This window comes from Eumetopias jubatus, unplaced genomic scaffold (genome assembly GCF_037043125.1).
Source record: "Eumetopias jubatus isolate StellerSeaLion01/CBP00866 unplaced genomic scaffold, mEumJub1_p1.0 scaffold_3, whole genome shotgun sequence".
In the NCBI taxonomy this organism is placed as follows: domain Eukaryota; kingdom Metazoa; phylum Chordata; class Mammalia; order Carnivora; family Otariidae; genus Eumetopias; species Eumetopias jubatus.
The window spans coordinates 140,899,028-140,926,940 of record NW_028274809.1 but is presented as its reverse complement, the minus strand read 5'-3'; the positions used below and the strand labels follow the sequence as shown (position 1 = coordinate 140,926,940).

General features: G+C 40.6%; 1 pseudogene; it reads left to right on the top strand.

The window, feature by feature from the left end:
• Window positions 1-27,758, top strand: LOC148164757 (small ribosomal subunit protein uS2 pseudogene; annotated as a pseudogene).
• Window positions 27,759-27,913: the final 155 nt, after the last annotated feature.

Here is a 27,913-nt window from a genome sequence, read left to right as displayed (position 1 = left end):
ATGAACATCCGCGCATGCCCAGTGCAGGCAGGGCTAGCTGGGGGCCTGGCTCAGTCTCAGTGTGAAGGAAGGCCTTCCGGGGCTGCTGCGACACCCGAAGCAAATGGCTTCGGCGTTGGTTCCGCCTCCGGCGTTGGTTCTGCCTCCCGCTCAGGCTGCGGTTCTTTTAAGAGACCCTACGGGAGCCTCTGTCTCAGGGAGTTCAGTTCCTCCTCAAGCGCCGGGCGACTTCAGCTTACAAGGCGAGTACTTCCGTGGTAGCCGTGACTGTCTTTTCTGGAAGCTGTCAGTACCCTGATTTCTAAAAATTATGCAAATGAACTAATACGCTGTTACCAGATTACATCACTTTCCAGAGTTAGAGTAACATGACCTTGCAAACTAGTAAATGGCTTGACAAAACAAGAGTACATTAAGTCCTACATATATATTTTTGTTTTTTAGTGAGTCCACATCTCGTGTCTTAGGTGTAACATTGGAAAATTTATGGTACACTTAGGATGCTTGACCCACCATATCCTAGTTCGGAGTACACTCTGTCTTCAAAAGTGACGTATTCAACAGCATTTTAAATCGAAAGAGAGAGTTTGATGAGGTTTGAAAACAAGCATGTATTGAACCAATTTTAAGACAAAATATGTCAATTGTTTACAGCTTTGGTGGGAGAAGGAAGGTACAAATTCAAGGTACATTTTTCCTCTATCTTTAATATATGTTTTGTACTTGAAGAGTGCAAAAGTTTTTAAACTTTTAAAAAAGCAAAATCAGCAGCCTTAATGTATTAAAATATTAAGTGTACAAAAAATAATGGAGAAAATACTGTAAAAAGATACTGATTTTAATAGAAGAATATGGAGAGCTTCTATAACATTCTGCACAGCCAGTTTCTTCCACAAATTTTCAGTACCCATAAAGATAAGCATAGGATACTCATATCCAAATACCCGCTGACCACAGCTCTCCAGTAAGAGCTAGCATACTGGATGGAAAGCAAAATTACTGTCTAATAATGTTCATATCCATTTCGCTAAGCAAGTCCCAAGATGTGGAGATTCTAAGAGGGACGAAAGTCTGAAAAAACATACAGCAATGGGAAATGTCAGGAACAGCAATCTAGAAGGATAGAGTAAATGATTTGGCTTTGAGCACATTTCAGGTGTGCCTGACAGATCCAGCTTTGACTATGGGAAAGAGGACCCATTTTCATTAAAACCCTTTCCCCTGTGGGCTCTCATGATGAGCTTGTTAATCAAAGCTGTAAGTTCTTTAAATGACCAATAGTTCCTTAAGCCATGAGCACGTCACCTGGAAATAGATGAGCTGCTGATCATGCACCTGGGAGCAAGGCTGTTTTTATTCAAATTGGTTATTTTATACTTTATTAATGCATTGGTTTTTGAGTGTTAAAACATTATTATCTGTCTTAAAATTAAATTGTTCATGGTGTGTTATCCTTTCTCTATATTGCTAGATTTGATTTGCTAAAATTTTGTGAAAGGTTTTTACTTTTATGTAAATGTGAGAGATAGACCTCTAATTTTCCTTTATGGTAATATCCTTGACAACTTTTGGTTTCAGTGTTATGCTTTCCTCATAAAATGAGTTGGAAAGTATTCGCTTTTAATGCTCTACAGAATTTGTCAGAATTTATTCCTTAAATATTTGATGGAAGTGACTGGTGAATTCTTTTGGATCTAGGATTTTCATTGAGGGAAGGCAGTTGATTATGGATTTATTCCTTTAATGGATAAGGAACTATTTGTAGTTCTATTTGGTTTTAGTAAGTTGAGCTTCCCTTAGGGTCTATATCATCTAAAATTTTAAATTAATTAACCTAAAGTTATTCATAGTAAGCTATTATGACTTACAGTTTTTCTAATGTAGGACTTATAATGAGGTCTCCTTTATAATTTCTAATTTTTGTTTGTGTTTCACACACACACACACACACACACACACACACACCATACATGTCTTGCCCTGGGCTCATCTTTAACAGGCTGGCCAACTACAGCTTTGGGCCAAATCTAACTGTGTGCCTATTTTGTACATTGTTTTATTGTGACACAACCATACCTATTCACTTATTATCTATGGCTGCTTTCCCACCACAATGCCAGATAAAAAGATGAACAGAGATCATAAGACTTGCAAAGACTGAGAAAAGAATCGTCTGGCCCTTTACAGAAAAGGTTTTCCTACTCCTGTTCTATGCTATTAGTCTACTGAAAGAACTAACTTTTGTCTTTGTTTCTCCTTTGTATGTTTATTTCAATAATTTACCTTCTTGCTTTTATTACTTTCCTTCATTTGCCTTTTTTTAATAACTTCTTGAGTGTTTGCTCAGATACATTGATTTTCAGTCTTTCTTTACTATTAAGTGACAAATTTCACTCTACACAAAGCTTTAACTGCAATCCACAAACTTATATGTTTCCAATACCTTTTAGTTCAAAATATTTTCTAATTTCCATTGTAATTTCTTTTTTGATCAATGGGCTATTTAGAATTGGATTTTCTAATTCCCAAACATATTTTCCAGTTATTTTTTGTTAATCATTTCTAGATTAGTTTCACAGTGGTCTGGCAATATAGTCTGTACAGTTTTATTTCTTTGACATTTTTGAGACCCTTTCTATGGCCCAGCAGATCGTTAGTTTTGGAAAATAATATGTGTGTACTTGAAGACCATGTGCATTTTGAAATTGTTATGTGCAATGTTCTAAATATGTCAATTGGGCCAAATTTTGTAATCCTCTTGTTTATATCTCTGCCCTTACTGATTTATTGTCTGCTTGTTCTTCAGTTATTGAGAAAGGTATTTTGCAATCTCTCATTATGACTGTGAATTTTTCTTAAAGATTTTTTTATTTTTATTTTTAAGTAATCTCTACACCCACCATGGGGCTTGATTGAACTCACAACTCTTGTGATCAAGAGTTGCATGCTCTACCAACTGAGCCAGCCAGGCACCCCTATGACTGTGAATTTTCTACATGTCCTTTTATTTCTGTCATTTTTGCTTTATATATAATTTGCCTACAAATATAGATTAGGTACATAAATTTTTAGGATTGTATATTGTCCTGGTGAATTGACCATTTGATCTTAGAAACATCCTTGTTTGTTTCCAGTGACGCTTCTCACCTCAATGCTTACCTGTCTGATGTGCAGCAAAGCTATAGCAGCTTTCTTTGCTTAGCATTCAAATGGTCTGTCTTTTTTATTCTTTACTTTCAATATTTAAATGGTCTTATAGTTGATAACTGCTTTTTATAAGCAGTATATGGCTGGGTTTGATATTCATTCTACAAATTTTTGTGTTTTAATTATTTAGTATAGATGTACTGTATTTACTGGTGTGTCTCAATGAAAGCTATTTTCTCACCTGCTATTTCTTTTTCTAACTTTTATTGATGCCTTTGAATTATTTCTGATAATTCAAATTTTCCATAATATTTACATATTCTACTGTTCTTTTAGTGATTGTATGTATGACATTAAAAAGTAAAAGAAATTAATGCCTTTACCCCTCCTCAGGTAATATAAGGACTTAACATACTTTAAAGCCCCTTAGCCTCTCTACTAACTTATATGATATTGTTGTTTTATATATTTTGATTCTATATAAATTTGAAATCCTAGAAGATATTATTTCATGGAATCTATATTCTTTTACAGTTACCCATATATTCACTAGTTTTTATTACTTACACTAGTCGTTGTTACTTTTAGCATCTCTTTGCTTCATTGAGCCTAAGAACACTTCAATATTTCCTGTAGAGTGAATCTGCTGTGATGAATTCTCTCAATTTTGTTTGATTAAAAATGTCTTTATCTTTTTTTTTTAATAAGGAGAATTTCTCTTTCTGCTTTTATAATTTCCTCTTTGATTTTAGTTTCAGAAGTTTTAGTGTGGTATATCCAGGTATGGCTTCCTTCATCTTTCTGTGGTTAATAGAACTTCTTGAATGTGTTGGGGATCAAGAATTCTGTCCCCTCAATGTCCTTCTAGCTGGACTAAGAATCAAATTGACATGAGACATATAAACAAAGAGAAAATCAAATTTAATAGCATACCTATGGGGAATCCACACAAACATGGGAATTCCAAAGAGAGTCAGGCGAACTGAGGTATATATGTCATTCTGAACCTAAGGAGAAGGGAGTAGGGGTCTGGGACTTGAGAGGAAAGGAATGTAATTCACAGGTGATAAAAAGAAGAGCAGATGTTTGGCAATTAGCTGTTTGTCCTGCCTTATAGATGGGTCACTCAGATAAAAATTTATCTTTGTGATAACGCTTATTCTGGAAAGAGCCTTCACTTTAGATTCTTCTATGTAGTTAAGGGAGAAGCAGAAGTTTCTCTTGAGCCCACAGGATCTCAGTTGCCTTTAGCTTAAAATAATATGCATGCCAAAGTGGCACATTTTGGGAAGACCTATCCCAAATCCCTTCAAATTTGTGGCATAATACTTGTCTTTTTGTCTGTTTTGATGAACATTCATGGTAATTATTTTTCAATTTTGAACATTCAGGGTCATTATTTCTTTATATTGTTACTTTTGCTCTATTTTCTCCCTCTGAAACTCCAATTATAGGTATGTGAGACTTCTCACCAAATTCCGTATAATTCTTTAGATACCTTTCTGTATTCTCCATGTTTTTACCCCTTTTTGTTCAGTCAATACATTTTATTATATTTTTTTCGTTTTATTTTATTTCTCACCATGGTAAGTGAAATCTTTAATCCCATCGCCTATTTCCCCCACCTCTCCACCCCCCAACCTTCCCTCTGGTAATAATCAGTTTGCTCTCGATAGTTAAGAGTCTGTTTGTAGTTTGCCTCTCTCTCTCTCTCTCTTTCTTCCCTTGCTCATTTGTTTTGTTTCTTAAATTCCACATATGAGTGAGAGAATATGGTATTTGTCTTTCTCTGACTGGATTGTTTCACTTAGCATTATACTTTCTAGCTCTATTCATGTTGTTGCAACTGGAATGATTTCATTCTATTTCATGGCTGAATAATATTCCATTGTGTATGTATACACACACACCATTTTTTTTATCCATTCATCAATTGATGGACACTTGGGCTGCTTCCATAATTTGGATATTGTAAATAATATTGCTATAAACATAGGGGTGCATGTATCCTTTTGAAGTGTCTCTTTGTATTTTGGGGGTAAATACAGGTAATGTGATTCCTGGAACATAGGGCAATTCTGTTTTTAATTTTTTTGAGGACCCTCCATACTGTTTTCCACAACGGCTGCCCAATTTGCGTTTCCACCAACAGTGCTAGAGGATTCCTTTTTCTCTACATCTTTACCAGTACTTGTTTCTTTTTTTTATTTATCTGGTTATTTGTTTTAGTCTTGTTTTTGATTTTAGCCATTCTGACAGGTGTGAGGTGATAGCTCAGTGTAGATTTGATTTGCATTTCATTTCCCTGATGATCAGTGACGTTGAACATCTTTTCATAGCTGCTGGCCATCTGGATATCTCCCTGGAAAAGTGTCTGCTCATGTCTTCTGCCCATTTTTTAATTGGATTATTTCTTTTTGGGTATTGAGTTGTATCAGTTCTTTATACATTTTAGATACTAACACTTTATCAGAGATGTCATTTGCAAATATCTTCTTCCATTAAGTAGGTTGTCTTTTCTTGATTGTTTTCTTGATTGTTTTCTTTGCTGTGCAAAAGCTTCTTATTTTTAGTTCCAGTGGTTTATTGTTGCTTTTATTTCCTTTGCCTCAGGAGATCTTTCTAGAAAGAAGTTGCTATAGCTGATGTTGGAGAAACTGCCTGTGCTCTCTTCTAGGATTTTTACAGTTTCAGGTCTCACATTTAGATCCTTAATCCATTTTGAATGGATTGTAAATGGATTTTAATGGTGTATGATGTAAGCTAGGGGTCCAGGTTCATTCTTTTGCATGGGGCTGTCCAGTTCTCCCAGCACCGTTTATTGAAAAGGTTGTCTTTCTCCCATTGCATTTCCTTTCCTCCTAAAGATAGGCTTATTTGTGGACTTTCTATTCTGTTCCGTTGATCTGTCTGCCTGTTTTTGTGCCTGTACCATACTGTTTTGATTACTACAGCTTTGTAGTACAACCTGAAATCTGGAATTGTCATACATCCAGCTTTGTTTTTCGTTTTCAAGATTGTTTGAGCTATTTGGGGTCTTCTGTGATTTCATATAAATTTTAGGATTGTTTGTTCTAGTTTTGTGAAAAATGTTGTTGGTATTTTGATAGGGATTGCATTAAATCTGTAGATTGCTTTAGGTGGTATGGACATTTTAACAATATTTGTTCTTCCAGCCCATGAGCATGGAATGTGTTTCCACTTCTTTGCATCATCTTGAATTTCTTTTTTCAGTGTTTTATAGTTTTCAGAGTACAGGTCTTTTGCCTCTTTGGTTAAGTTTATTCCTAGATACTTTTTTTATTCTTTTTGGTGCAGTTGTATATGGGGTTGTTTTCTTAATTTCACTTCTGTTTCATTATTAGTGTACAAGAAATCAACAGATTTCTGAACACTGATCTTGTATCCTGTGACTGTACTGAATTCATTTATCAATTCTAGTAGTTTTGGGAGGGAGTCTTTAAGGTTTTCTATATATAGTATCATGTCATCTGCAAATAGAGTTTTATATCTTCCTTACCAATTTGGATGCATTTTACTTCTTGTCTCATTGCTATGTCTAGGACTTCCACTACTATGTTGAATAATAGTGATGAGAGTGGACATCCTTGTCTTGTTCCTGATCTTAGGGGAGAAGCTCTAAGTTTTTCCCCATTGAGTATGATGTTAAGTGGATTTTTCAAAAAAGGACTTTATTATGTTGAGATATGTTTTCTCTAGACCTACTTTGCAGAGGGTTTTTATCATGAATCATTGTTGTACTTTGTCAAATGCTTGTTCAGCATCTGTTGAAATGATCTTATGGCTTTTATCCTTTTTTTTTTTAATTGATGTGAGGTATCATGTTGATTGTTTGGTGAATATTGAACCACCCTTGCATGGAGGGAATAAATCCCACTTGATTGTGGTGAATGATTTTTTAAATTTATTTTTGTATTTGGTTTGCTTTTATTTTGTCGAGGATTTTTGCATCTATATTCATGAGAGATATTGGCCTGTAGTTCTCTTTCTCTCTTTAAAAAAAATTTTTTTTTTTTTTATTGTGGTGGTTTTCTCTGGTTTTGGAATCAGGATGATATTGGCTTCATAGAATGAATTTGGAAGTTTTCCTTTCCCTTATATGTTTTTTGGAATAGTTTGAGGAGAAAAGGTATTAACTCTTCTTTAAGTGTTTGATAGAATTAGCCTGTGAAGCTCTCTCTGGTCCTGGACTTTTGTTTTTTGGGGGTGTTTTGATTATTGATTCAGTTTCATTACTAGTGATTGGTCTGTTCAAATTTTCTATTTTTTCTTGCTTTAGTTTTGATAGGTTATATGTTTCTAGGAATTTATCCTTTTGTCCAATTTGTTGGCATAGAGGTTTTCATAATATTCTGTTATAATTGTTTGTATTTCTGTGGTGTTGTTATTTCTCCTATTAGTAATTTTATTTGGATCCTCCCCCCCCTTTTTTTAGTGAGTCTTGCTAGAGGTTTGTCAATTTTGTTGACCTTTTCAAATAACCGTCTCCTGGTTTCATTGATCTGTTCTATTGTGTGTGTGTGTTTTAAAGATTTTATTTATTTATTTATTTGAGAGAGAGAGCACAAGCAGGGGGAGCGGCAGAGGGAGAGGGAGAAGCAGGCTCCCTACTGAGTAGGGAGCCCGACTCCGGACATGATCCCAGAAGGGATCATGACCTGAGCCGAAGGCAGATGCTTAACTGACTGAGCCACCCAGGGACCCCAGAGATTTTTTTCTTGCTTCTTGAGATAGTCCTATATTGTTATAAACTTTTCTCTTAGAACAGCTTTTGCTGTATTCCAAAGGTCTTGGACCATTGTATTTTCATTTGTGTCCATGTATTTTTTTTTAAAGATTTGTTTATTTTAGAGCAAGAGTGCACATGGTGGGAAGGGGCAGAGGGGAGAGGACAGAGAGAATCACAAGCAGACTCTAAGCTGAGCATGGAGCTCGACTTGGGGCTTGATCCCACGACCCTGAGCTGAAACTAAGAGTTGGACATTTAACAAACCGCATCACCCAGGCGCCTCTCCATGTATTTTTTGATTTCCTCTTTCATTCTTTGGTTGACCATTCACTGTTTAGTAGCATATTATTTAACTTCCACGTATTTGTGTTCTTCCCAGATTTTTTTCTTGTGGTTGATTTTTAGTTTCATGGAATATGGTCTGAAAAGATGCCTGGTATGATTTCAGTCTTCTTGAATTTGTCAAGACTTGTTTTGTGGCCTGATATGTGATCTTCTGGAAAATGTTTCATGTGCACTTGAAAAAATTGTGTATTCTGTTGCTTTAGGATAGAATGTCTTGAATATGTCTGTCAGATCCATCTGGTCCAATTTTTCATTCAAAACTACTCTTGTAGATTTTCTGTTTGGATGATCTGTCTACTGATGTAAGTGTGGTGTTAAAGTCCTCTACTATTATTGTATTACTATTGATTACTTCCTTTATGTTTGTTATTGGCTGCTTAATATATTTGGGTGCTTCCGTGTTGGGTGCAGAAATATTTATAATTGTTATGTCTTCTCGTTGGACTCTTCCTTTTATGATTATATAGTGTCCTTCTTTGTCTCTTGTTATAGTCTGTTTTAAAGTCTATTTTTTTCCTATGTAAGTATCACTACCCTTTCACTACCATTTGCATGATAAATACTTTTGCATCCCTTCACTTTCAATCTTCATGTGTGTTTAGGTCTGAAATGAAGCTCTTATAGGCAGCAAGCATATAGATAGGTCTTGTCTTTTTATCCATTCTGGTACCCAGTGTCTTTTGATTCAAGTGTTTAGTCATTAATATTCAAAGTAATTTTTGGTAGGTATGTACTTACTGACATTCTGTTGCTTGTTTTATGGTTGTAGTTCTTCTCTTTTCCTTTCTTTTCTTGCTCTCACCTCTTATGCTTTGCTTGTTTTCTTTGGTGATGTACTTGGATTCCTTTCTTTTTATTTTTTGCATATATATTACTGATTTTTGATTTATGGTTACCATTAGGTTTGTGTATAATATCTTCTGTATATAGCAGTCTATATTAAGTAGGTCATTTATGTTTGAACCCATTCTTTACTCCTTCCCTCCCCACCCCATGTTTTAGGTATGTGGTGTCATACTTTAACATCCTTTTATTTTGTGAATTCCTTGACTAATTTTTACAGAAATATTTATTTTTACTGTTCTTGTGCTTCCTAACTTTTCTTACTCCTACCTTCTTCCCACTCAAAAAGTCTGCTTTAATAGTTCTTGTAGGGCTGGTTTAATGGTCATGAATTCCTTTAAGTTTTGTTTGTGAAACTTCTCTCTCCTATTCTGAAAGATAGCCTTGCTGGATAGAGTATTCCTGACTGCAGAGTTTTTCTTTTCAGCACTTTGAATATATCCTGCCTCTTTTTTCTGATCTGCTGAAAAATTAGCTAATAGGCTTATGGGATTTCCCTTATATGTAACTGTTTTCTTGTGCAGCTTTTAAAAGTCACTACTACTTTTTGGCATTTTAATTACTACATGTCTTGGTTGTGTACCTCCTTGGGTTGATTTTGTTGGGGGCTCTTTATGGCTCCTTGATCTGGATTTCTGTTTCCTTCCCCAGATTTGGGAAATTTTCTGTTCTTTCTTTCTTTTTTTTAAGATTTTATTTTATTATTTATTTGAGAGAGAGAGAGAGAGCATGAGCAGGGGGAGGAGCAGAGGAGAGGGAGAAGCAGACTCCCCACTGAGCAGGGAGCCCGATGTGGAGCTCAATCCCAGGACCCTGTGATAACGACCTAAGCCAAAGGCAGACACTTAACCAGCTGAGCCATTGAGGTGCCTCATCTGTTACTATTTCTTCAAATAAATTTTCTCCTTTTTCTCTATGTTCTCATACTGGGATCGCTATAGTATGAATGTTGTTACCCTTGATGGTGTCACAGGGTACTCTAAGTCTGTCTTCATTTTTTATTATTATTTTTCTCTCTCCTGTTCAGCTTGTTTTTCATTATGCTGTCCTCCAGGTCACTGACCCATTTTTCTGCTTTCTCTAATCTGTTTATTCCATTTAGTGTATTTTTAATTTCAGCTACTGAGTTCTTCATCTCTGATTATGTTTTTTTTTTTTTAAGACTTTATTTATTTGATGGAGAGAGAGTACAAGCAGGGGGAGCAGGAGTGGGAGGGAGAGGGAGAAGCAGGCTCCTGCTGAGTAGAGAGCCCGACATGGGGCTCAATCTCAGGACCCTGCGATCATGATCTGAGCCGAAGGCAGATGTTTGACTGAGCCACCCAGGCGCCCCTTATTTTTTCTATAAAACACGGTAAGGATCTCATTGAGGTCGTCCACTCTTTTCTCAAGTCCAGTGAGTATATTTATGATCATTACTTTAAATTCTCTATGAGGTATATTACTTATCTGTTTTGCTTATGACTGTTGCATGATTTTGTACTGTTGTTTCATTTGGCACATATTCAGCCTTCTCATCTTGTCTAAATCTGTGTCTGCTTCTGTGTAATAGGAAAGTCAGCTAAGTCTCCTGCTCTTGAAAGTAGTGGCCTTATGAAGAAGAGGCCCTGTCGTGCAATGTTCCCTGTTCACTAGAACCTGGTGCTTCAGGAGTATCTCCTGTATGTGTTGTCTGACCTTACTGTTGTGGCTGAGCCATGTTCTGTCTTTAGTCCAGTTGTCTGTCATGGTTCTCTTTGCCTGTTGTGGGCAGGGTTAGATCCCTGTGTTGTTAATGGGCCAGTCTGGGCCTGCCTTGGGCTTTAGTTGAGTCAGACCAGTCATTTGCCAGAGTTGTAGTAGTTGGAGTTTCAGGACACTTTCTCTGTGTTGTCCCCTGAAAAACTTTCATTGGTGGGTGGGGTCTCAATCACACCAGGTGTCTGCCCTCAGCCTACTGCTGGGTCCGCTGTTGGACTGGTGTATGTGGTTATCTTCTCTCCCGGGGGGCAGGAGTCACTGTGGAATGGTGCTTGCCTCTCTTAGGGCTGCTTACACAGTATCAGACTTGTGCTGCCACTTTGGATGAGCTCTGGCCAAGGCCATATTAGAGGAGGCAGGTCTCTAGGCGAATGTGGGGGCATGTGGTGTTAGCAAGGTGTGTGCAGGTCTACTGTGAGAGGGGACCCTGAGCTACTTTAGAAAACCGCTGCTGCAAGCAAAGCTGGAGTGAGCAGATCCACAGAACAGTGCAGCTGTGGGGCACACTGTGTTGACAAGTTTTGCTGGGTCTGTTGCAGGAGGAGATCTAGAGCTGAGGCCTGGCTGGAGGAGCTGTGTCTGCAGAACGCAGGGGCAGGGTGTGCTGTTACTCAGTTAGGTGGAGGGTGTTGGTGCTGTGCTGGGTGCTGCAGTTGTCTAGTTATACCAGCTGGGGGGAGGGGGAGGGAAATGGAGCCTGCCAGCTTTTTTGTTTTTGGAGAAGTCTCCCAATGATCCCTGCCCCTCCAGAACATGTTTTGAGATTCATAAATAATACCACAATCATTTTTAGGTCACTTTTATAACCCCCCCAAGAAACCCTGTGCTCCCTAGCTGTCATCACCTAATCTCCCATCTTGCCTACCTCTAGGCAACCACTAGTCTACTTTCTGCCTCTATAGATTTGCCTATTCTGGACTTCTCATATAAATGGAATCTAACAACAGTATGCACTCTTTTGTGGCTGGCTTATTTCACTTAGCAAAATTTTTCAAGATTCATCTGTTATTCCATGTATCAGTGCTTCTTTTTATTTCTGAATAATACATTATGTAAATGTACCACATTTTATTTATCATGCATCTGTTGATAGATGTTTGGGTTGTTTTAGGTTCATTTATTGAGTTTCAAATTTCACTATATTTTTCAATTCTATTTGATTCCTTTTTAATATTGTCTAGTTTTAACTTTTATTTGTTTCATGAACATATCAATCTATGATATCTACAATTTCTGGATTTTTTTGTTGCTCTGTTTTTATGGTCTATCTCTCATTTTTTTCCTCTCTAGTCTTCTTATATACTTAGTCATATTTTATTAAGTGTGAGACATTTTGTATGAAAAATGGTAGAGTTGATTTGTGGATCTGGATTATGCTGTCCTCCTTCAGAGAGGATTTATTTTGCTTCTATAAGGCATTTAGGCTAGGGAACTGATCACCTTAATCCAATCAAGCTGGATTTAAGTGTTTGTGAGGTATGGTCTATTTCTGGTTCACCCTTAAACCTTGGGCCTTTTAGGCTTCCAATCCTGTAAGCCTAGGATGTTTACTGGAGTCCCTCTTCCTTAGTCATTTCCAAGTTTTGACCCCTCAGCTTGAGACTGCTGAAGCTCTACTCTGTTACTCAGGCTCTTAGCTGACACTTTCACTTTCAATGTCAGTAATACCCATAACTATAAAAGTGACCCTAACTTTACATTTAAAAATTTTTCTTCTCTTGCATATCTTTTCCCTGCAAATTTCATTTTCTTGGTAGGTCTCATGTCTTTTTTATTTCCCCTGAAAAATTTATTTATTTATTTTTTATTTATTTGAGAGATACAGAGAAAGAGCAGGGGGAGGGGCAAATGGAGAGGGAGTCAAGCAGACTCCCTGCTGAGCAAGACATGGAGCTGGATCCTAGGACCCTGAGATCATGACCTGAGCTGAAATTAAGAGCTGGATGCTCAACCAACTGAGCCACCCAGGTGCCCCAGGTCTCATGTCTTTAAAAATATTTCTTTTAATATATTTTATCTAACTTTTCTGGTTATTCACAGGTAGAAGGTTTTTATAGTCTAGTCAGCCAATTGTGGAAGCAGAAGTCTACCCACAAATTTGTTAAGAATCTGTTCTCTCAAGAATCTGGTAGAGCAAGCATTCCTACACATGGCTGATTAGAATATAATTTAGTATATCTTTCTAAAAAGTAGTGTGTCAGTTAATCCATGGTCTTAAATTATACTCTTTCACCCAGCAATTTCAATTTTGTGAACAAATCAGAAATTATTAGAGATGTAGAAAAAAGATTTTTATGTAAGGATGTTCAGTATAACATTTAATAGATAAAATTGGTTGTAAACTATGCAGTGATAAGGACAGTAATTAAATTATGGTACATTTATAAGGTAGAATATGTGATGATTCAAAATCATGTTTTGAAAAGTATTTACTGATATGGGAAAATAAAAGGTAAATAAAGGAGAAAACAATATTTTACTTTTCAAATGGCATGATTTTAATTTTTAAAAAAGGCATGTCTTCAGAGATAAAATTCTAGAAAGATGAAAAGCAGTTTTTAATTTGCTTAACTCAATGGGAAGATTAAGGTTGTTTTTTTTTTTTAAACATGTTTTTATTTGTCAGAGAGAGAGAGAAACAGCAAGCACAAGTAGGGGGAGGGGCAGAGGGAGAAGCAGACTCCCTGCTGAGCAGAGAGCCCGATGTGGGACTCTATCCCAGGACCCCAGGATCATGACTTGAGCTGAAGGCAGCTGCTTAACTGACTAAACCACCCAGGCGTCCCAGGGTTTTTTGTTTTTTTTGTTTTTTTAATGGATTTTTCCCCATGTTTATTGAAATATAATTGATATACAGGACTGTGTAAATTTAAGGTGTTGCAGCAGAGTAATGACTTGACTTTTATATATTGTCATTTGGGTACCACAGTGAATGTAGTTAATATCCATTATCTCATATAGATAAAAAAAAGTTTTTTTCCTATGATAATAACTTTTAGCATCTAGTCTCTTAACTTTCAAATATACCACATAGCACTGTTAACTATGGTCATCATGTATATTACATCTGAAGGGTTGTTTTTTATATTTTCTTTATATGTTTTTGTGTTTTCAAAAGTTTTTTATGTTGAGTTTGTACTATTTTTTATAATCCAGAAAAAGAATCACAAAAAAATAATCCTAAAGCTCATCTTTAGTAGATTATCTAAACTGTTTCTTTATCACAAAGTGTTTAGCAAGCTAGAGATTCTTTACAGTTTAGAGATTTAGTTCCTGTATTTCACACTATGATTTTAAGACAGAGACACTTGGAGGCATCCACCTAGGAGGTCATTGGAGAGGTGACACTGAGCATCTTAATGATGTTCCAGGGAACAGTCTGCTTCCTGGCTCTAGTTGTCTTTTCAGTAGTTGGTAGCAGTTTCTAGCCCTTACAGCTTTGGTGGTCCTCAGAGTTCTAGTGATTGAATCAGTTCTTTATCTATAGAAGTAGAATAGATTTTTTATTTTGTTTATTTATTTTTTTTTTTTGAGATTTTATTTGAGAGAGAGCGAGCGAGCAAGAGAGAGCACAAGCAGGGTGAAGGGCAGAGGGAGAAGCAGACTCCCTGCAGAGCAGGGAGCCTGATGCGGGACTCGACCCCAAGACTCCGGGATCATGACCTGAGCCGAAGGCAGTCGCTTAACTGAGCCACCCAGGTGCCCAGAATAGATTTTTTAAAAGTCTTTTTCATTATGGAAGGAATGTATCCACCCAGATTCTATTAGTTAAAATTTTTGTTTTAAAAGTATCTGATGGCACTCAAGAATGCAAAAGTATATTTAAAAAAATAAAAGCATCTGAGAATTATTAGGGGAATTCTCTTCTTGAGAGCTCTCATAAAAAACAGTTTTTTCCCTGTTATTTATAGAGTAGGTCATTTGTGGAGGGATCTTATCTTCAGAGAGGAAGGCTGAAGAGGGACGATTTTGTAACTTGATGATTGTACAGCATCTCCATATGGGATGTTCTATTTCACATTCTTGAATTATCTGATGCCTTAGTCCATTTGGGCTGCTATAAAAAAGATACCATAGACTAGGTAGCTTGAACAAGAAACATTTATTTCTCACAGTTCTGGAGGCTGGAAAGTCTAAGATCAAGGTGCTAACAGATACCGTGTCTGGTGAGAACTCACTTCTTGGTTCATAGACGGCCGTCTTGCTATAACCTCAGGAGGCGGAAGGAACAAGAGAACTGTCACGGGTCGCTTTCATAAGGGCATTAACCCCATTCATGAGGGCTCCACCTTCTAAAGGCCTTACCTTCAAACTGGATTTTAGGACTTCAGCATAGGAATTTGTGGTCAGGGGCACAAACATTCAGTCAGTAGCATCTGGATTCTGTTATATTTCAAACATTGATGAACTACCCCATCACTCCTCTTTTGTCTCTAGCTTAGTTTCAGAAAACTGCAGAACCTATTTTGTTTATTGCTTCAGGTATGGATGGCTTGGGAACTTTCCCAAGTTTTTCAGTGATCATCTTGGCTAAAAATTTTCCTGATATCCCCAGGACCCTGAATTCTGCCCTCATTAATGAAATGCCTGTTTTCATATTTAAATTTGGCTTGTAAGGGTAAGGCCTTTTTGATGCAGCTAGGGGGTCTACTACCCTGAACTGTCACTCAGAAGCACATTTCAGTTTTATTTGAAAGCTTTTTTTATGTGTATTCCCCCCAAAGCACCTTAGCTGAAAATCGTATTTTGGTTTAGAGTTTTATACAGACGAATGTCTCTTTCTTGTTCCTGTATTCCAATAAAATTGTGTATTTCATTTTAACCTCAATCTGCCTGTGCTTAAAATATAAAGTGGACATCTCACTTTCTAGATAGTGATCTTTTCTTTCTTCCTTCCCTTCCCCCTTCCCTTCCCCCTTCCCTTCCCCCTTCCCTTCCCCCTGCCCTTCCCCCTGCCCTTCCCCCTGCCCTTCCCCCTGCCCTTCCCCCTGCCCTTCCCCCTGCCCTTCCCCCTGCCCTTCCCCCTTCCCTTCCCCCTGCCCTTCCCCCTTCCCTTCCCCCTGCCCTTCCCCCTTCCCTTCCCCCTGCCCTTCCCCCTTCCCTTCCCTCTTCCCTTCTGAGAGATAGAAAGCACGAGAGGGAAGAGGGTCAGAGGGAGAAGCAGACTCCCCGCTGAGCAGGGAGCCCGATGCGGGACTCGATCCCGGGACTCCAGGATCATGACCCGAGCGGAAGGCAGTCGCTTAACCAACTGAGCCACCCAGGCGCCCTAGATAAAATCTTTTACAGAGACCTTTTTATTGGTTCCACAGCTCAATCCTACCATATATGCCAGTTTATCCTATTAATCCTTAGCTGCAAAAATACCAGAATCATTTATGAACTAAAGTTTGTTTTAGCTCCTTAGTTTTTTATGAGCCTTCTTCATGTTATTTTCATCAGCTTGGTTGCTGGGACTTCCCTTTCTCTCTTCCCTCTCCCACCACCTTTGTCTCTGGGTGGGGGAAGAGTGTCAGACTGTAAGAGGCTATGGGACTGGCTACCTGTTGCAGCCCCTTGGTATTTCTTGGTATCTCTTGGTGAAAAGGAGAGTGAGGCCTGCGAGGAAGAAGAGTGCCTCCTGGCCATTTCTAGTGGGCCTCCAGTGATCCTCTTTTGTTGTCAGAGGCTCTCCTGTCTTTTGTAGGGAGGAATATCCTGGGAGGCCTTCTCTTGCTAGGTTAGAGATTAGGGGTTCTGTGTTTGGGTGGCCTTCCTCTTTTGGGTTGGGAGGATGCGAGATGCCTCACCACTGGGTTGTTCCTCAGGTCCTGAGTTCTCAAATCAGCTGGCCTCCATACCACATTTTGCTCTCCTCGGCGCGTCTTGCACCATTTTCAGCATTTATATTTGTGCTTAGTAGGGAGGTGTCAGGAGAATGGGTATACACCATCTTGTCTGAACTTTTTTTTTTTTTTTAAGATTTATTTTAGAGAGAGAGCAGGGGGAGGGACAGAAGGAGAGAAACCTGAAGCAGACTCCCCACTGAGTGTGAAGCCTTGACATGGGGCTTGATCCCAGGACCCTGAGATCATGACCTGAGCCAACATCAAGAGTCAGCTGTTTAACCGACTGACCACGCAGGTGCCCCTGAACTGTTTTTAGCTGTATAAAAGATTTTCTTTTATTCATACTTCTTATTTATAAAATGGCGCCCTATTCACAGAGACCTTATGTGATGTTCATGTCAGGAAAACTCCAGGACTTGTTCTCTGCTCATATACAATAGCAGTGATTGGGTTGAAATGCTATAGAACCCAGGAAATAATTGCTTGGACGAGGTCTTTAACTGGGACTTATGATGTCTTAGAACTAGGTTCCCGATTTCATACTCATATGGAGATTTAACATCATACTCATCAGCTGGGCAAAAATGCTTATTAAGTCATTTGGAATTAGGGGCTGGGGAACTGATGCCATACTTTCTGCCCTTTCATGTTAAACAAGGATACATGCAAGCTGGTTGCTAGGTCAGGGGTCTTTATTGCTTGAAAGATCTTGCCTCTCCTAGGTTTTTGCCTCCCAACACAAACGTGGCTGTGTCCAGGATTTTATTTCCCAAAGCAGGGATCTCAAGTTAAGCCTGGGCATCACAGCCACTGGGCTTCCAGAATGTGCGGTGGCACCTGGAGGACTGATGGAACAGAACTGATAGCATGAGGCATCTCCTGGGAAAGAACTTAAGCCAGAGCCACTGCTGGGGTTCAGGTAGAGGCACGTATTTTTCTTGACTTTTCTCTTTCCTTCACATTCCATATCTGACTCATCCACAAATCTCATCAACACTACCTTCTAATATATCCCAAATCTATCAGCTTCTCAGTGTCTCCATCGCTGTCTCCCTGGCAAACCCCCCTCACCTCTCAGTTTACTGGCACACTAAGTGCTCTCCTCTCCCCTCTGGCTCCTCTGCCCCAGAAATGCGAGTCAGATGGTGACTCCTCTGTTTAAATCCCTCCAGCATTTTCCATCTCATTCAGGGCAAAATTCAAACTTCTTCAGTGGTCTCTAGGGCCCTCCACAATCTAGCTCTTGGTACTTCACTGACCTCATTTCCTTTTTCTTTGATCCCTGCTCATTCCTCTCCAGCAATGTCAGTCCTTGGGCTTACCAAGCACTCTCCCACATCAGCACCTGCACACCTAGAATCCCCTCTGCCTGCAGCACTCTTCCCCCACATATCTGGGTGGCTCCCTCTGTAACTGCTCAAATGGTTCCCCTGTCGGGTCATTGCTGCCACTGTGTATAAAACCTCCACTCCGGGGTTGCTCTTAATCTGTACTCTCCTCTGTTTTTCTTCGTAGCACTTGTCATCACTTCACATAGATATGTATTTGTCTCTTTACTCCTTCTGAAAATGTAAGCTCTGTAAGATATAGGATTTTGATGCATTTCTTCTCTATCGCCAGAGCCTAGAACAGAGCTTGGCAGGTGATAGACATTCACGGTTTAATGAATAAATGAATGAGTGAATGAATAGAAATGACCTGTACATCTCTTCAACGTGGAATTGGGAAGCCTCCTACAAGAACTTGTTATAAAGCAATAGGACCTATAGAGTTTGGGGTGCCTGGTGGCTCAGTTGGATAAACATCTGCCTTTGGCTCAGGTCATGATCCCAGAGTCCTGGGATCAAGCCCTAAGTTGGGTTCCCTGCTCAGTGGGGACTCTGCTTCTCCCCCCTCCCTTTGCCCCTTCTCCCGACTTGTGCTCTTTCTCTGTCTCTCCTTCAAATAAATAAATAAAATCTTAAAAAAACAAAACTGCAGAGTAGCTGAGAAGGGTAATTCTGAAGACTGAGTAATGATTATCTTTAGACCCAATACCCATTGGATACATGTCTGATTCTTGGAAATTTGAAAGGTCCATTTCCTGAACTGTAAATTATGGATGCCAAAGAACACTGCTGTGGGGCTCCTGAATAGAGAGGACTGTTTCTCCCTTTTGCCATGTACTAGTTTCATATTTCTTTGTAATATACTACTAAAATTTAGCAGCTTAAAACAATACTCACTTATAATCTCAGAGTTCTGTAGGTCAGACGTCCAGGCAGGCATGGCTGGGTTCTATGCTTAGGGTCTCACAAGGCTGAAGTCAAGGTGTCTGGCCAGTCTGGATACATACAGACTGGTTGCTAGGTCGGGGGTCTTTATTGCTTGAAAGATTTTGCCTCTCCAGCAATGTCAGTCCTTAGGCTTACCAAGCACTCTCCCACCTCAGGACTCTGGGGAAGAGTCTGTTTCCAAGTTCATTCAGGTTTTGACAGAATTCAGTTCCTTGTGGTTGAAGGTCTGAAGTCCTTGTTATCGGTCTGGCTGTTAGCAAGGGGCCACTTTTAGTTTCTAGAGGGCACCTGCGTTTCTCCCCCTGTTGCCCCTCCATCTTCAAGCCAGCAACAATATATCAAATCCTTCTTGTGTTTCATCTCTCTCTGACTTCTCCCTGTGCCATGAGCTGGAGAAAACTCTGCTTTTAAAGGGTTCAGTAGGTTAAATTAGGCCCATCTGGATAATCTTTCCTTTGCCATATAAGGTAACAGTCGCAGGAGTGACATCTCATCATGTCTGCAGATTCCACACACACTCAAAAGGGAAGGGACGCAAAGGTGACAGTCATGGTGGGTCATTCTTAAAATTCTATCTAATACACTCATTTCACTGCACATCTCAGCATAGCTTAGTACTGAGAAGTGTTACCTGACAGAGGAGCAGTGGTACCCAATGCGCTTCTAAGACAAATAATGGGACTGGTGGGGACCGTTTAGCCTTGACAAATTCTGGAGGGAAATGGGATACTTCTGGGAATGGCAGTATCGCCTAAGCCTGGCGGACCCGTGGCACTAGCAGGAACAGACCTACCCTGTAGAGACCTGTGGAAGGACTTGAGATGCGAAGAATTTCTAAAGGGCAATTGATCCTGCAACAGCAGATGGGGGCCACAAACTAACCAAATATGGGTCATTACTGTTTGGGTGACTGTGTTTGTGTGCATAGGATAGTGAGGATTGGGGAAATTTTCCTCTGGTCAGAGCAGATGGTAGTAACTTACTCTGATGGAGTCTTGAAGATCTAATGTTTGACCTTCCATGGCCTTCTTTTAATTTCAAGATTGTAACCTGGTAAGTAGCTAAGCCAGAATTCAACTCTAGGCTGTCAAACTCAAAAGCCAGTGAGTTCTCTTAAGCCCTCTGCCAGGGACGGGAAATGTGTCGCACATTTGCTGTGACTCACTACTCCCATGTCCTGCCTTGGGCTGACCACACAGACCTGCCTGCTGAGACCTGCGCAGTTTCAGAATCATCAAGGGCATCAAGGGTATGCTCTCAATCACCACTGCCAATTAAACAGAATTTAAATCCAGGACAGAACTCATCTCCCATCTCTGGACTCCACTGTACCTGAAATTCCAGCAATCTTAGAAACATAAAGATTTCTGCCTATTTCTTGTGCTGGCTACAAAATTGCATGTTGTAAATGTTAGAGGAACACCTCGTCTCCATTGTGTGCCATTAGCTGACTCTGACTAGAGAAGCGGAAGTGAAAAGAATTGAAATCCTTTTTTTTTTTTTTTTGTAAGGCTATTACTCAAACTTGTATGAATTCTGGGATTCTCCCCTCCTAGCATTCCTCTCTTCTAATGAATGGGAAAGGAATTAAAATGATTAAATGGCAGGAGTATAGACCCAAAAAGGATATAATAAAGCCATTTGTGCTACTTAACCTTCTTAGAAGGAATGGATGATGTTAACATCAAGAGGCTGTGCTCTGTTCCCACAGAAAAGCAGGGCGGCCTTGGGAGAGCTGTCGGGAAGCTCAGGCTAATGGGAGATACTGGGAGCTATGTATTCTGTTGCCAAGAGAAGCAGAGGGGTCTCTTGGGTAGTGCAGCAGCTCTATTTGGAGCTGGGAAGTAGAGAGGGCTACTGGAGCCTTGTGTCATCCTGTGGTTTGGAACTCGAGAGTTTACTTTTTTATATTGGCATCTCTAGAATGGACCTACACGTTGCAGCCAGCTCACACACTAGAGATCAAGTATTTCTTTCCGGTATTTCTAGATTTAGACAACTGAGACAAAGAGAAAAACCATGACTCAGTCTAAAAGAGTAAATAGAGGTTACCCTTAAGTTGGCCTTCCAAAGCCCAATGATTTAACCCCTACATCTTCCCCGGTACTTCTCATGATCTGGGTGGGAGCCTGCTGGCTACATGGCTTTCTGCGTGGTGTTTCTCTCTTCCTGGTCTGCTTTCTCCTAATTCTTTGTCTGGCTAACTCCTTTTCCGTTCTCCTATCTCAAATACCCCAGTTACACTAAGCCTGCCTACAGCCCTGTACTTGGGCTCAGTTACACTTGTGGTTACTATGTAATACTGCTTACTAAATCATTAGTTAATTGTGTCATTTTTTGTGTAACGGGACTGTAAATTCCTGGAGGGCAGGATTTACCTCTTTCTCCATCACTGCAATATCTGCAGAGTCTGACTCAGTCTTTAATACGCAGGCTGGGACTTAGTAAATATGTGTTGAATAAATGCTTGAAAGAACCAAAAAATGAGGACATGACTTTTGGGGCACTAGCTGTGATGAAAGCATGCAGCAGGTGGGTTTTATTTTTCATACACCTCCCTTTCAGTGTCTCTCTTCCTGACAAACATCTACAGATTCTGGGCTAATGTGCATAGGGCTTAGCTCTCAGTAGGCTGTTAGGTATTTCCTCAGTTAAGGAACTGAACTGACAGTGACCAGGTCTATTTTAAGGTGTTTTTGGAGAATCTTAAAAAAACGTTTCTAAGTTCCAGTTGCTTGGAAGATTCTAAATTGGTAATTGAGGTGCTGATCTAGGAAATGTCATGTGCTATAAGGAGATTCTCCCCAGACTACTAAAGGAATCTCCCAAATCAGGCCACATGGCAGATGGGGGTAGGTGAGAGAGAATTTCTTTTGTGGTGGTGGTAGTGGAGGGGGTTGAATCAGATCAACTGTTTGTTTTTAACAGAAAATTATACTCAAAAATGCCTGATGAGACATCTGGCATTTTAATGACGTCTCTAGCAACTCAATAATATGTTCCTTAGAGGCAAGGGTTCTATTGATTGTTTGATGGGTGTGTGGGTGGGTGGTTGGCTGGTTTTCTTCTGGTCAAATGCTCAACTTTTCAATTCCTAACAGAGTCATGAGACTTCCATTACTTTGCCTGAAGTGGGTCTTTCTGGTCAGAATTAATCATGTGTTCCTTGGTGCTCTCAGAGCAGTTGGTAGACATTTTCTTTTATTCTGTGCTCTCTGCAGCCGGCAGTAGGCCACTTGGGACAGGAAGCTGGTCACCCAGATTTGTTTCCAAGCCTTAACCACATGGTTCACCAGTCAGTCCTTAAGACAGGTCTGTTGATTTAAACTGAATTGAATATTTTAAAGTAGTTACCTGGCCTGGTTTCTCCATCGCTACCAAGCCTTGACTGGCCATGGAGAACCAAGTGTAAAACATTTGGCCCCCTTTGTCTGTCTCACTCTTTCTGGAGAGTGTCCCTTCATCTTCCTTCCCTCCTTTCTCTGCTTTTCCTTCTCTTACTTTTTTCATCCGTCCCTCTCCATTTCATCCTGCCTCTAAGCTTGTTTCTCTCTGCACGACTCTCTTAACCCTCTTTGTCTCTTTCTCTGCTTCCTCCCTTCTCTCTGCCATGTAAAGGTTTGTAGGTTGTTAACTGCACAAGGACACCTTGCCAAGAGGAGAAATGAAGGTGGAAATGCATCTTATACTCTGCTTGCTAGGGCATAAGTGCTGGCATGGGGCTTCGTCATGGGACGCATCTTGTTCTAATTCACACAAAGGCATTTTTGGGGGGCTAACAGCAGCTTTTTCCTCCCTTAGAATATTCCCAGGGGAAAAACAGTCCTTTTTATATTTTTCTTTTGACCCAGGCTTCCTCTGACTCTCAGTAGGAACCTACATTGCCCTCCTTCTCCTGCCTACTGACCAAACCTGAGCAGATTGGAATTGCGTTTGTATCACAAACATATGATTAAAAAGTGTTCCTGCACTCTTTTAGTGCTTTCGTCTTTTTTTCTGCTGATCCTTTTTGTTGGGATGCGAGTCAAAGAGCTGACCTTTCAATCATTTGCTTTAGATGTTTAGCTCTCCTTTTCTTTTCTCAGCTGTCTTTACGTTCATTGGCAGTGGTGGTGTTTCTTTAACAGTGGAGTTCGTCTCATAATCTCTGACCAGAGACATGAGGATGGGATACCTTTGATTATGCAAGCTGCCAAACAATCAGAAAACCATGGACTTAGTTCAAGTTCTGTGAATGCTCTCGAGATTGAGGTCCATTTCTAATTTTCCTTTGTATCTGTAGTGCCTGGCACATTGCTTGGCACATAATAGGCATTCAAGACTCCTGAATGCCTTAATAAAGAAATGGATAAGTAAGTCTTCCTCTGACCACAGGCCACCTGGAGATTCACCCTGGCACTAAAGATAGCTATTATAAATCCACATCAAGGTGGGTACATTGACCCTTACATTTAGTTGACCCAGGCTACAGTGAGATAATACCTGTGGTGAGATGCAAGCAACAGGAACCTACTGAGGTTAAGTCAGTTAAGAAATAGAAAATACACAGGGAAAGGCAGGGAGACTGGAAACCAGCTCACTGGCCATGGAGCAGGGCCTCATGCCAGGTCACTCAGTTAGGAGAGCAGGAGAGATTTTTCTTTGATCTGCTTTATCACTGTAGTGACAGCAAGTTTGGCCTGCCTCTGCTGTCCCATTGACTGACTTCTTGCTCTCTTCCAATTTCACAGCTTCTGCTTGGTGCCTGGTCTTGGGATATATCTCAGCGTCTGGAGTCCTTCCTTTCTGATGGCTCTTTCGGTAGATCCCACTGTCCAGCTTTTCAAGAAGGGCTCTAACTGGATTGGCTGGCCACATCCAGCAGAGGCCCCAGCACAGTGTGCAGAGAGCTTGTACTAGGCCGCATCAGGGACAGTGCTCCATATATGGCGAGCCCCTCAGACAGGGACTATGGGGGGGTAGGTATTCAAGGCTTGCCAGAAAGGGCCAGAGTGCATGGCCTACATGCTTCACGGGGATTACTGTTGTCTCTTGAGTGTCAAACCACAATGTTTTTTAAGGTTACAGTCATAAACTATTCAACACTGGCCCATTTAGTGCAGCTTATCCAGGAATACTTTTATGGTACCATATACAAATCCAGTATGGTCCTGAACCTTGTGTAGTCAGCAAAAGGACAGTGGAACAGGTCAACCAGTTGAGGGAACATCGTGGATGCTCTCAGCCAGTTGGCACTTGTAGGACCTAGCTTTCCTTGGTTTATAGTCACTTTTGCTGGGATGTGATTTTTCTTTATGTCACTGACTCACAGTGCCTGACAAAAGGTGCTATAGGTGCCTCAGAAGTGCCAAGGGGGAGAGTACCATACTGGAGTGTTTTACTGAAATCTGAGCCTCCTTCAAAAAAACAGCTCAGAAAACAGAATGGGGCCATTTGATGTAATGAAAGGAGGACATCATAAAAACTCACTGAAGCCTGGGAGGACTAACTAAAGAATATATAGAATTGGAAGAAATGGTGGTTGGAAGACTTGTCAAACCTCGGGAGATTTGATGAGAAGAGTCACCAGCTCTTTAAGCATTATGCTGTAATGCCTGTGTACCTCATGGATTCAGTTGGTGCTTCTATTTGGAGGAAGGCATTATCTCAACCCCTGCGCCATGCTGTTTCCCAAGAAATGAACACATGACAATCACCAGGAGAAGAGCCCCGATCCCTCTCCCATCCTCACACAACTGGCACTCACTGGCATTTTCTCTGTCAATGTGAGGAGTACACAGGGCTGCATCTGTTCTCTTGTTCCACAGTGAGTGTCGCCATGAGTTCAAATACTGTTTCCCTTTTGGAGACTTGGCAGCTCGCCCAAGCCTCCTGCCTGGGACTGGGTAGGGGATTATGGAGGGGCTGCCCAGGTCATTGTCCTTGTCTCCTTCAATCTCTCTTTTTAAGCGGCAGACTCAGGCACTGGCGCCATCAATCTAGCACATTTCATAAACAATAAATTCATTTTAAAAACCTGCCACTGAGCAGCCATCTGTCTCCATTTTTGTCAATCTGCTATTATAATAATGCTACTGTACTGTGAGGTTGTCTTTCACTAAAGACTCGTTGATCTGAAGGCAAACATGTTAAACATGGAGACAAGAGCTATGGGCCAGCTGACAGCATTTCCACCCACTAGCCTTTCATCACTAGAGCCTGGAATTTAAATCCTGCTTTTGACCCAAGGTGATGATATTGATGGTTTCTATATTTTGCTGTGCTTGATTTATATTCTTTAAGATTACAAAGTGTTCCAGCAACCTGATTTATTACTTATTAGGTAGAAGGCAGACAAATGTTATTACTGGTTGAATATTGCTGGTGGATAAACTGAGGCATAGAGTACTTGAGTGCCCAAAGTCAGATAGCAAAGGAAGAGAAATGGGAATATATTTTGGAACTATGATCTCTCTCTTGAATAACTGAGTCATCTTTTGTTGTTGTTTTTTCTTGTACCACTTAAGCATTTCACAAAACCACTACACATGGACATTTTGCTCTCCAGAGGCCAGTGTGAACATAGAAAAGAGAATTGGAACTAGCTCTGAGCTGAGTTGTAAGAAGAAGCTGACACCTGGATCCCAAGCCAGTTTTTAATACATAACACCCTAAAATGTATTTTTCCAGCACTCAGGACCTCTCTCCACTAATCATTTTTATTAGGGAGAAAACATTAAACAAAACCAAAAAAACCTCAACAACATAAAACCTCTGAAACCAAGCCAGGGATGCAGACAGCACTAGGAGGGATTGTAGGCAGTGGAAATCCCACTTGCAAAGGAAGCTTGTTAACTTATGCTCAGTCCCCACGTGCCTGTCTCTAGATGGAACATTTGCAAGAGCTCAGTGTGTATTTTCATGTGCTTACCATCAGTGAACACACTTAAAAGCCATTTGGGATCATAGAAGAGTTTTAGGTGGGAAGCAGGTTTTCAGAGCTCTTTAAAACCACATTATTTCCATGACTGTGCCAAACCTTACCTGTTAACATGGAGACTTACCTAAAATAAGTGGGATCTAATTCGCAAGCATGGATTTCAAGGAAGCCATACTGTTTTGCTCATTCCTGCAGCATCATGGGCTGTCACTTTTCTGAATGTGCTTGGCTTTCAACACATTGCTTCTAGTCTTTGTGCTAATCCTCTTTGTGCCTTTCAGGCTGCTTTGTTCTTGTCTTTGATGCATTGAGCACAGCGCCTCCTTCCTGCTGGAATTGAAAGGGCTAGCTTCCCTTTGAGCATTCCCTGGATGCTAAGAACAACACTGCTGCCTTATTCTTGTTTCATGGGGTGATGATGGTTAATTTTAAGTGTCAACTTGAATAGGTTGTTGCGCTCTGTCTAGACTAGTGCACTAGAGTTTGGGGAAACGCTAGTGTGGGTATTGCTGTGAAGGTATTATTTAGATGTATTAATGTTTAAATCGGATTTTCAGCAAAAGCAGATTATTCTCCATCCAATCTGAAGGCCACAAGGGCAAAGACAGGTTTCCCAAAGAAAAAGAAATTTGCGTCAGGACTTCCAACATAGAAATTCTGCCTGAGTTTCCAGCCTGCTGGCCTGTCCTGCAGTTTTTCAGTGGCAAAACTGCAAACAATATCATCCTGAATTTCCAGCCCATTGACATGCCCTACAAATTTTGAATTTGCTAGCCTTCGTAATTGCATGGACCATAACTTAAACCAGATCTGCTTCCCTCTTCCTCTTATTCCTCTCTTATATATATCTCCTATCTATTGGTTCTGTTACTTTGGACAACTCTGGACCACTAGGTTAATACCAAACTCTCATTTCTTTCTGTCCAAAGGACTAGCAAGTAATTAAAGCATCCTGGAACTTGTCCGGTCCTGCTTCATAGTACTGTGTGATCTTGGTCAAGTCACAAACATCTCTGTGCTTCTATTTACTCGACCTTTAAATAGGAATAAAGAGCCTTTCTGCATTACCCCTAGAGCAGGGTCCATACAGAGTTGTTCTGAGTTTTCATCGTGACTTATTTGGAGCCCTTGATGTCCTACAAGTGAAGGAGGGGATCTCCTTAAATTTCTTACAGCAGGAATCCACTTAGACGGCACCAACCTTGACCTCCAAATGGATCGGTACATCTACAAAAGGAAAATGGCATCTACACCATAAATCTGAAGACGGCCTGGAAGACGCTCTGCTGGTAGCTCGTGCCATTGTTGCCCTTGTTGCCACTGAAAACCCGGTGATGTCATGTCACATCCCTCGGAATACTGATGAGCGGGCTGTGCTGAAGTTTGCGGCTGCCCCTGGAGCCACTCCTGCTGCCAGCTGCTTCATTGCTGGAACCTTCCGTCCATAACCCGATCCAGGCAGCCTTCCAGAGCTGAGACTTCTGGTGGTTCCTGCTCCCAGTGCTCACCACCATCCTCTCCAGAGGCATCTCAGGTTAACCTGCCTGCCCTCACTCTGTGTGACAGACTCTCCTCCACCGACGTGGACGTGGCCGTCCTGCGCAACCACAGGGAGGGAACTCGGTGGGTTTGAGCAGGCAGAGGCCGGCTGGGAAGTTCTGCGCACATGTGGTCCGGGTTCCTGTGAGCTCTGGCGGGAAGTCACACCAGCTCTCTGCTTCCGCAGGGATCCTGAAGAGACTGACAAGGAAGACCTGGCTGCTGCTGGAAAGGCTGTGAGCAAGGAGGAATTTCAGGCCGAATGCACAGCCCCAGCTCCAGAGTTCACTGCTACTGAGCCCGAGGTGGTGGTGGGGTCTGAAGGTGCACCGGTGCCCTCCGGGCGCTTCGGGCCCTTGGTTCCCTGCTGAGGGCTGGTCTGCAGCTCCCACTGCTCAGGCCTGAGTGTGGGGACGACTACTGACTCTAAACAGAAAGTAGAAATAAGGTTGATGGAAAATAAACAGCTTCTGAAAGCTGCTAATTAAAAGGAAAGAGAGTATTTGCTGTTGGTTATTGTAAGGGT